The sequence below is a fragment of the Lepus europaeus genome, chromosome 15 (genome assembly GCF_033115175.1).
Source record: "Lepus europaeus isolate LE1 chromosome 15, mLepTim1.pri, whole genome shotgun sequence".
NCBI classification, from domain to species: Eukaryota; Metazoa; Chordata; class Mammalia; order Lagomorpha; family Leporidae; genus Lepus; species Lepus europaeus.
In genome coordinates, this window is record NC_084841.1 from 49,025,510 (window position 1) to 49,035,419 (window position 9,910).

The window sequence follows — 9,910 nt, forward strand, 5'->3', positions numbered from 1 at the left end:
TGGGGAGTGAACCAGTGGATGGAAGACTTCTCTCTCTCTCTGCCTCTCCTTCTCTGTGTAACTGTGTAACTCTGACTTTCAAATAAATAAATAAATAAATAAATCTTAAAAAAATGCTACCTCCTATGCCACTTCTATCTCCTCTGTCTCTGCCGGGGTCCTGCTCCTCTTAGGGTCCTCATCACAACACCTGTGATGTCTCAGCCAGCAGCAGCGACTCTGCCTTAGTAGAACCAGGGATGGCTTTGGCTGTCCAAGCCGTGAGGTCTCTGAACACGGCTTCCCAGTCAGTTTCAGAGTGGCTTTGTGCAGTGTTACCAGCTATCAAGGGGCCTTCTGATGTTCATTCTTGGGAAGGACATTGCAGGCTTTGTAAAGCATCAAGAAATAATTTATTATGTCCGGCATTGTGTCATAGTGGTTAAAGCCACTCCATGTGACACTGGCAACCCATCTGGGCGGCAGTTCGTGTCCCAGCTGCTCCACTTCTGATCCGGCTCCCTGCTAATGTGGCTAGGAAGGCAGCTGAAGATGGCCCAAGTGCTTGGGCCCTTGCACCTATGTGGGATACCAGGAAAAAGCTCCTGGCTCCTGACTTTGGACCGGCCTAGCTCTGGCCATTGTGGCCATTTGGGGAGTGAACCAGTGGATGAAAGATCTCTCCCCACCACCCCTGCCCCATAGCTCTGCCTTTCAAGTAAATAAATAAATCTTTTTTTAAAAAGGCCAATTTATCAGGTTTCTGATAGAATTGGTTGGCATTGGGGCTGGCTCTGTGGTGCAGTGGGTTAACTCCCTGGCCTGAAGCTCTGGCATCCCATATGGGTGCTGGTTTGAGACCTAGCTGCTCCACTTCCGATCTAGCTCTCTGCTATGGCCTGGGAAAGTAGTAGAAGATGGCCCAAGTCCTTGGGCCTCTGCACCCACGTGGGAGACCCGGAAGAAGCTCCTGGCTCCTGGCTTCGGATTGGTGCAGTACCGGCCGTTGCAGCCAATTGGGGAGTGAACCAGCAGATGGAAGACCTCTTTCTCTCTCTCTGCCTCTCCTCTCCCTGTGTAACTCTGACTTTCAAATAAATAAATAAGTCTTTAAAAAATTCCTATTAAAAAAAGAGAATTGGTTGGCATGAATGAGTCCAAAGCTAGAATGCGCTTAAACCGAGCCCAGCCTCTGCGTCGTAACACCAGAGTTGTGATGGAAAGACCAGAACACTGCCCCTGGAGCGCGTCTTCTCCACTCACTCGTCTCCCTTGTCCCGCCGGCTTTCAGCACAGCTGTTCCATCTGAAAACTCTGCTAAGGGTGCAATCAGCTCTCTCCTCATACTTGCTAGAGGCGACTTTCTGTGGACACATTTGTCCCTCTCTCTTTCCAGGACAGGCCATCGTATTGGCCACCATGATATCTGTTTTTCGAGCCTGAACATCTTCTAGATGTAAGATCGACCCTTCCTCTCCAAACACCTGCCAAAACATTTTCAAGGTATAGTTTCTCTTTATTCTACCCAATTCATTTGTAAGGCATTATGCAGTTTTGATGAGAACCCAGGAACATCTTGAAACCTTGTATTTCTTTGAAATGTGAAAATTAAAGATCACTGTTATTCCAGGAGAAGTTTTATGTATAGGGCCTGTTATTGTTTTAATTTGCATCATTTCATTTATTTCTCACAACTCTGTGGGTTAGCAACAGCTTGAGCTTACCGGTGAGATAACAGAACCCAGAGGAAACTCACCCAAATTTCACATTTGGTAGTTGATGAAGGCAGGACCGGATCCTGGCCTGACTCTAAGTCTAGTATTCTCTCTTCTAGATTGTTCTGCCTTTCAGAGCTGAGGCCTGATTGGAAGTCAGATGATTCCTGCACTGTGACAGGCTGGAGCTGGAGGGGACCCTGTGCTGTATCTAATCCAACATCCGATGGTTGTGTCTAACTGAAAACAAATGTGACCTATAGGACTGTACACCTACACATAGTACTCCTGGAAAGAAAAATAACTTTTGATAAATGTACAAAAAATATAGAAAAATTCTGCATATTACCTTTTTGCTGGGGCCATGCTAATCTCTGTATTGTTCCGACTTTAGTACATGCGTTGTTAAGCAATTTCCAGAGAATAGTTTTTTTTTTTTTTTTTGACAGGCAGAGTGGACAGTGAGAGAGAGAGACAGAGAGAAAGGTCTTCCTTTTTGCTGTTGGTTCACCCTCCAATGGCCGCCGCGGCTGGCGCGCTGCGGCCGGCGCACCGCGCTGATCCGATGGCAGGAGCCAGGTGCTTTTCCTGGTCTCCCATGGGGTGCAGGACCCAAGCACTTGGGCCATCCTCCACTGCACTCCCTGGCCACAGCAGAGAGCTGGCCTGGAAGAGGGGCAACCGGGACAGAATCCGGTGCCCCGACCGGGACTAGAACCCGGTGTGCCGGCCCCGCAAGGCGGAGGATTAGCCTAGTGAGCCGCGGCGCCGGTTCAGAGAATAGTTTTAAGTGAATATATTGCAATCAAAAATATCTGCTTCACACAGTAAAGGCAAGTGCTGTTTTGTGAGATGTGTGTGATAGTCACATATTTGTATACATATTTGTGGACCATGGTGTAAATTTAACTTACACTGTGTTACACTTCTAATACATGTTGAGAAGCTAGCCATATAGTGGAAAGAGCACTGGGGAGCCAGTGCTGTGTTGTAGCGGGTAAGGCCGCTGCCTGCAGTGACAACATCCCATATGGGCACTGATTTGAGTCCTAGCTGCTCCACTTCTGATCCAGTTCTCTGCTCTGGCTTGGGAAAGTAATAGAATATGGCCCAAATGCTTGGGCCCCTGCACCCATGTGGGAGACCTGGAAGAAGCTCCTGGTTTCAGATTGGTGCAATACTGGCCATTGTGGCCAAATTGGGGAGTGGACCAGTGGATGGAAGACCTCTCTCTCTCTCTGCCTCTCCTCCTCTCTGTGTAACTCTAGCTTTCAAATAAATGAAGAAATAAATCTTTTTTAAAAAAGAAAGAGCATTGGAAAGTGAGTTCAAATACTTAATTCTCTGCTCTGCTCTCCCAACAACCACCTGCTTGAACCTGGCAAAGAAACTTAACCACCTCTCACCCCACCCTGGGCCTCCATTTCCTTATCTTTAGAAAGAGCAGATTGGACCACATTATTTTTGAGATCCTTGCTCTAGGATTCTGCCATCCTGATGATTCTTTAATGGAACACAAACGCCTTCCAAATGGGGAAGATGTGAGGAGAGAGGTAGCAAGAGCAGGAAGGCCAGCCTGCGCTAGGTACAGTCACGTGACCATGCCTCTCGGCAGCTGTTGGGGTCACGCTGGCAGCTTGCAGTCATGCTGGTGGCATCTCAAGATGCCATTGCCATGAGGGTGTGAATGATGACCATGGCTGCATCCAAGTTGCAGCCTGCAGACAGCCGTGAAGGTGGGGGCTGCCAAACACATGCACCTGGTAGCACGCTTGGCACCGCTGGGGGCTCAGGGGCAGCTCTCAATGACAAGCATGATAAATGTTCCAGGAGGAAGCCAAGGAAGGCAACTTGCGTAGACCAAGTTGAAACTTAGGAGCCACAGTCCCTCTCCAACCCAAGTGTTGTCTGAGTAAATGATGACTTTCTCTGGGAAGAAAAGAAAAGGGAGTGGGGGAGTAATTTCAGAATATTTGAAATGAGCTCCTTTTCTTAGTTTTCTGGAAAGAATAGGGACCCATTAGCACCATTCACTCATCTGGACAAGATGCGATATTAATTCCATCAAGGCGGGAAACCCAAGATGTTGTTTATTTTCCACTAATATAGAAGATAGCTTTGACACAAGCACATAGGAGAGCCTGTGTGTGTGCGTGTGGTGTACATATATACAGGAGAGATGATTAATGCATTAAATACATACATTATTTATTGGTTCCTGAGCAGCTTACAGAATGACAAGAAACAAAATACATGTGTGTGATTTGCTAGCACTTGTAGAAATGGAGGGGGTATTTTTTTCTCCAGGGAAAACATGATGGCAGAACACGTTCTGCCTCCGAAGAACAGAAGTACATAGATATCACACCCCTTGAAGATTATTGTTTTGCAAAATTGCTTCTTACTTGTCCTGTCTGGAGACCACACGAGAAGAGGGTCGTCTTTCCTGGTCTGGCTCTCTTTAGGTGCTTCCATTTCCTGACACCTGTTGGGGGAATGGGATTTGCTAGGAGGTGTCTGTGGGTTGTTGGTCTGTGAAAAACGTGATGGGTGACAGCCTTGCGTGTCACAAGGCAGATCCATCGTGGGCTTGGGTGCTGTGGACTCTGTATCCCTTTAAAGAAATAAATTCAGAATTGAAGTTGTTTTAGTACTTGTGGTGGGCACTGAACTGACAGGCGGGGAGCCCAGAGCAGAGCCTGCTCTCGCATTCCTCCAGCTAAACCGAGGAAGAAACACACAGCCTGGCGGTGGGGCCCCTGCATGACCTTGGCCGTGCAGGAGGCACCGCTGGACAGGGTGGGGAGGGCGTGTGCTTGCCAGACTCTGCCTTTGTGGCGGTGACTGGAAAGATTTAGGAGGTGAATAAATACCTTTCTGGTCATGACCCACCACGAGTCAACGAAACCCATGATCTTCATGTGGGAAGGGGGTAGAACAACTTCTTTAGTTACTCTGTTTGCTTTCAAATGATAAAAACAAAACAAAATCCAAAACCAAAACAAAAAATAACTCTGAACAAAGTTCCAGCAACAGCGAAAAAAAAAAATTCCCCAGCCTGCACGACCCGAGTGGCCGTTATTTTTGGCTGCGGGCTGGACTGGCAAGATGCTCTTTGGCCATCTGTCAGTGCGCGCAGCAGTCTGCCTGGAATTTTTGTGAGCCGGGAAAGGGCTGGTTGGAATTGGCCTCTGCAAGGGAAGTGGCTGAGATAGAGAGAGAGGTAGTTTTGGGTCATAGGGTTTGGGCACGCGCCACGTTTCCAGCTGCAGAGGCAGGTGGACGACAGTGAGAGCTCTCCTGGACAGTCTCCAGGTGAGCCCACCACCCCGTGACCAGAAGACCTTGTCTCTGGCTGACCTGGCCTGGAACACTAGTGTCCTACCCAGCAGAGCCTGGGCTCTGCCATGGTGCCCGTGAAGCAGGACCAGCAGGATCTGTTTTCTTTGGAGGGGTGGGGATTTTTTAATCTGCCAAGGGCCATTTGGATATTTATAACATCAATCATGGGCAATACAAAATGATCAACTTAAACGTCAGCTTGCTATAGATTTATTGAATTTTGAGTCCTTCCTGTGGTTACCTTGGCAGGGTCAGATCAGATGGTTTTGCCAGCTTTATATGGCCCATTGGCCACATGTTCTCCACCCCTGATTTAGCCCATGGCACTAATCTAGGCTTCTTTTGGTATTGTGTTCATGGAATACCTGGAAGTTTCTATGATGTTCTTTACTAGTTGTTGGTCATATGCCCTATGTCTGCTACTAGATTGTGGACCCTTTATGATCCACATAGCTTCCATATGCAAGGACATTTAAAAAATCAAACATGGACAAGGTTTCCCTACCTCTCTAAGCTCTGGGTTATGTGTCTATGTAAATTATTAAGTCTTCAGCTGTGTTATGAAAAGAATGACATTCGAGTCATGATAGAAAACCAAGATTATTGTTTATGAATACGCTGCTGAGATATGCGTTTGTAAGGATCATTGATCTATTTCCAGTTTGAGAAGCCACACAGACATACAAAATGCCTCATTAGCTATTCTTTCCTCTCCTTAGCTCCTGTGTTGGAAGTGCCCCTCGTGCCAATGGCAAGGTTGACGTTTTCAGGGGTTGAATCAATGCTTGAACCTCATCTATTTCTTATAGACAGTTGTGGTTTAGGGTATATTTTGATGATTTTATAGGAATGCTTTACTCCATTAAAACGCTGGAACTTAAAACTGTGTTGCAGGGCAGGTGCACATGAGATGATACATGGCTTCGGGTAAGAGATTTCGGATTTGTCAAATCTGCATTAAAGAGCGATATCTGAAATTGGTTAGAAGGTTGGGTGAATTCTCCAGGTGAAGATGACATTTGTTTTATGGATTCCTCCTCTGAAACAATTCCCCCTGAGTTTTCTTCGGGATAAATCACATCCAAGTTAGGGTGCAGTTACCCGCTGCTCTTCTGCTGCCTTTGCTGGGAAAGGGGTCCCTGCCTTCATCTGCAAAGAGAGGGAGGCTCTGTGACTTTGGCTACCCGCACCCATGCGTTTGTTCCACACTTCTCGACATGGTCAGGCCCTCAACCATCAGCAATCCGCAAAATCTGGGCTTTGCCCTCTGGAAGATGGCTTCCTACAAGGAGGCAGACAATGCACACGGAGGCCCAGCTCCTGCACTGGGGAGGGTGCAGTGCTGGGGAGTTGGCATGGGTGGGTGGTAGCATCAGCGTTCTCAGCGGAGGGGTTGGTTCTGCTGAGGAGAAGCCCCCTATGTGAACATCCAGAGAACAGGGCACAGCCCACAGAAGTGCCTAGACGCAGGAGCCAGAGGAAGAGAAAGGCCTGCCTCTTGGCGGGCCTTCTCCTCCTCACCTCTGTTGGACCAGTGCATCTCCTGCTGCCAGGACATGACCAGGGCCCAGGCAGCTGTGCAAGGAGTGTGGAGGGCAGAGAAGCAAGAGGGTCGCCGGGAACACTCAGGCAAGTGGTGGGTGGGTGTGTTGTGGAGCTCTGGCTGCCCTGCAGTCACAAGTATACCCGCACTGCAGCGGCTTACCCAAGCTTGCCATTCTGTCTTGCCCTTGTTTAGGTCTGGGGTAGGCCTTAGCGCTGATGGCCCGGGGGGCTGCAGACTCCGGCCACCAGGAGTCCTTGATGTCCTCTCTCATGAATGGTGAGAGGAGAACAAGTGGAAGATTGCGCGTTGAAATTCAGGGCCAGACCTGTTCTAGAATCCAGTGACCAGACTCTAATCATACTGTTTGGAAGGCCGGGAAATAGAGTCTCCCCACATGCTGAAGAGGGAGTGGCTGCACTGGCGAGCCTGGAGCCAGCCTTTGCCCCAAGAGAGAGGAGAAAGGCCGAGCACGTGCTATTCTTCCCAGACCTGGAAGACCTACACTGCACAGGAGCCATCTTGGCCAGCAGTGCCGGGGAGGGGCTGCAATGGGGAGGGGCGCTCACATCGCCATTAGCATACAGAGAGCAAAGAGGGCTAGGCTCGGAATCACAGAAGGTAGCTCATCTGCAGGAACCCCTGGCTTCGGGCTCCCACCGAGTCACTCTGCTGCCTGTTCAAAGCCTGGAGAAGCAGCCGTGTGTGATGCTAGAGACTCCTAACCCCCATGGCCTGGCATTCAAGGTCTCCTTCCATGTAGCATCAGCCCGTGCTCCTCCAAGCCTGCGTCTCACCCTGCAGAAGCCCACGTGAGCCGGGCCACGCCTCCTGAGATTCCCAGCCAGTAGAGAACGGGCTTCATCCACTCGCGTTCTCGCCGTTCTGCTCGCTCTACGTCGTCTGGTGCCTCCTCTCCACCCAGGACTCGTGGGTCTTTCTTAACCCTCGGGAGGCCTGCGCTGCTTTGTCTCCGGAGCGCACAGAGGCTGCGTCCTTCCAGCTCCGCCTGCATGGGCGTCTCCCCGCACCCCAGTGCTCTCTGCCTTGCTTCCAGCTGTTAGAACAGACCCGCTGTTCACGAGGAGGTTTATTCTCCAAAATTCAAGGCCCATTCAGTCTCACCTCCAAATCCAAGTTACGCACTGAGGTTCCTGAATTCCAGGCCGTGCAGTTAGTAAAAAGGATTGAGTTCGAGTTTTATCCTCTCGCTCCTTCCCCTCTCTGGCTTCTTCAGGGCCCATGTTGTTGGTGGTGAGATTAGAGGAAGAGGCGCAAACCAATTGTCTCATCAAGAGTCTCTGCTGGCCCTGTTGAGGCCACACACTGTCCCTTATCCGGCAAGCGACCACCCTCCGAGGGCCCAAGGGCCGGGTGTCTGGGACCCTTGAGGAACACTCTCCCAGTTGTTGCGCTCACATCAACTTCACATCTCCCTCCCACCCTCTGCTCCAGCCGCTCTGGTCCCTTTCCATCCTCCGTGCCGGTGCCGGCGCATTGCTTCCTACCTCACAGCCCTTGCATCCATCCCTTCTGCCCACAGCCCCTATTCTGGGTAACCCCTGGACATCTTTTAAATCTCAGCTAAAGAATCAATTCTTTAAGGAACGCTGACGGATTTCTCCACTCAGGGCAAGCCCTAATCACACACTCTCATAGCACCTGTAATCAAGCCATAGTTGTGTAAATAAATAGTGGTTTAACATCTATTTTCTCCACTGGGGCTTGATAAATAGATCTTTTTTTAAAAAATTTACTTATTTATTTATTTGAGAGGTAGAGTTATAAGCAGTGAGAGGGAGGGAGAGAGAGAAAGGTCTTCCATCTGCTGGTTTACTCCCCAAATGGCTGCAATGGCTGGAGCTGGGCCAATCCAAAGCCAGGAGCCAGGAGCCAGGAGCTTCTTCAGGGTCTCCCATGCAGGTGCAGGGCCCAAGCACTTGGGCCATTTTCTACTGCTTTCCCAGGCCATAGCAGAGAGCTGGATGGGAAGAGGAGCAGCCAGGGCTAGAACTGGTGCCCATATGGAATGCCAGTGCCACAGGAGGAAGATTAACCTAGTGTGTCACAGCACCGGCCCCGATAAATAGATCTTTGTAGAATGACAGAATACATGGATTTTCCCAGGATGCTCATGAGCGCATTGACATATCAAGCTTATGGTGGGTACTCAGTAATTATTTGTGGAGCTGACCTGAAATTAATCTCTTCATTCACCATGTGACTTAGTACATAGTAGGATCCCAATAAATACCCATTGCCTATGTGTTTTGGACAAACCATAGAGATTGATGGGAATGCAGTTCAGACTAGTGCTCTGTGGGTGGCCCTCAATGTCATCAGTGGAGTTATTCTGCTATCTTTGCAAATGCATGTGACAGCCAAGGCAGGGTGCCTGCCTCTCTACTCAGCTGCCTTTATATTCCATACTTAGCAAGGAGCGTGACTGTAGGAGGGAGCTATGGAAAATACATAGGTCCAAAGAATGGCAATTTCTAATAATTTGTCCCTTTGTTCCTGTAGTACACTTGAGTCTCTATCAACCCAACCAATCCAATTCTTGGTTCCCCAAACAGGATCACCATATGCGCCTTCAACCTGACTTGTATGAAGACTTGTTTTATTAGTCACAATTAGTTGCAGGTGCAAAGACTGAGGGCACAACTAACTGTGTCTGGAATCACCTCCTCACATACGCAATTAAACACTTGCACACTCAGAATTAGGTTCAAGTGGCTAATTGCACCCGGAAGTAGGTAATTGCAGGTGCAATTAGCGGCAAGTGCAATTTTTCACCCGAGACTAATTGCTCCCAAAGTAAGGAGACAGGGATTGGAAATTCAGCACCAAATGTATGTGTGGTTATTGCAACCACCTGTGATTTTAATGGAGCTCCCCGCACCCCCCACGTGGAGTGTGGTGGCCTCCCTTCGGTCTTTAGGAGCAGTTTTAGGTTGCTTAGCTCTTGGCATTTGTTCCATTGCATTCTCTGCTCCAGTTGGGGCTTCCTTTTCTTACTTAGATTCTCTTTCTTCAGAATCTCTCTTTTCTCCTGGAATACCTGGCTATTTAAAGGAAGGACATAGGTCCCTCCACTGTTCAAGTATACTTAAGACTCCTCAGAATCTAACTGAGAAATAGCATGCCGGGTGGTGACTTGTGGTCAGAACACCACCCTGAGGAGTATCATTCGAACCTGAAAGGCGAACAGCTTTTCTCCCTACCCCAGGCCAGAGGGTGATGGCGCTGTCGGCCAAAGCCCAAGAAAGCTGTCTTCACCAGCTCGTCCAGCTTGCATGTCCATGCCTGCTAGCTTTTCTTCTATCTGTAA

At 49.1% G+C, this 9,910-nt stretch overlaps 1 pseudogene; it reads right to left on the bottom strand.

The window, feature by feature from the left end:
* Window positions 1-2,015: 2,015 nt before the first annotated feature.
* Window positions 2,016-2,105, bottom strand: LOC133774724 (U6 spliceosomal RNA; annotated as a pseudogene).
* Window positions 2,106-9,910: the final 7,805 nt, after the last annotated feature.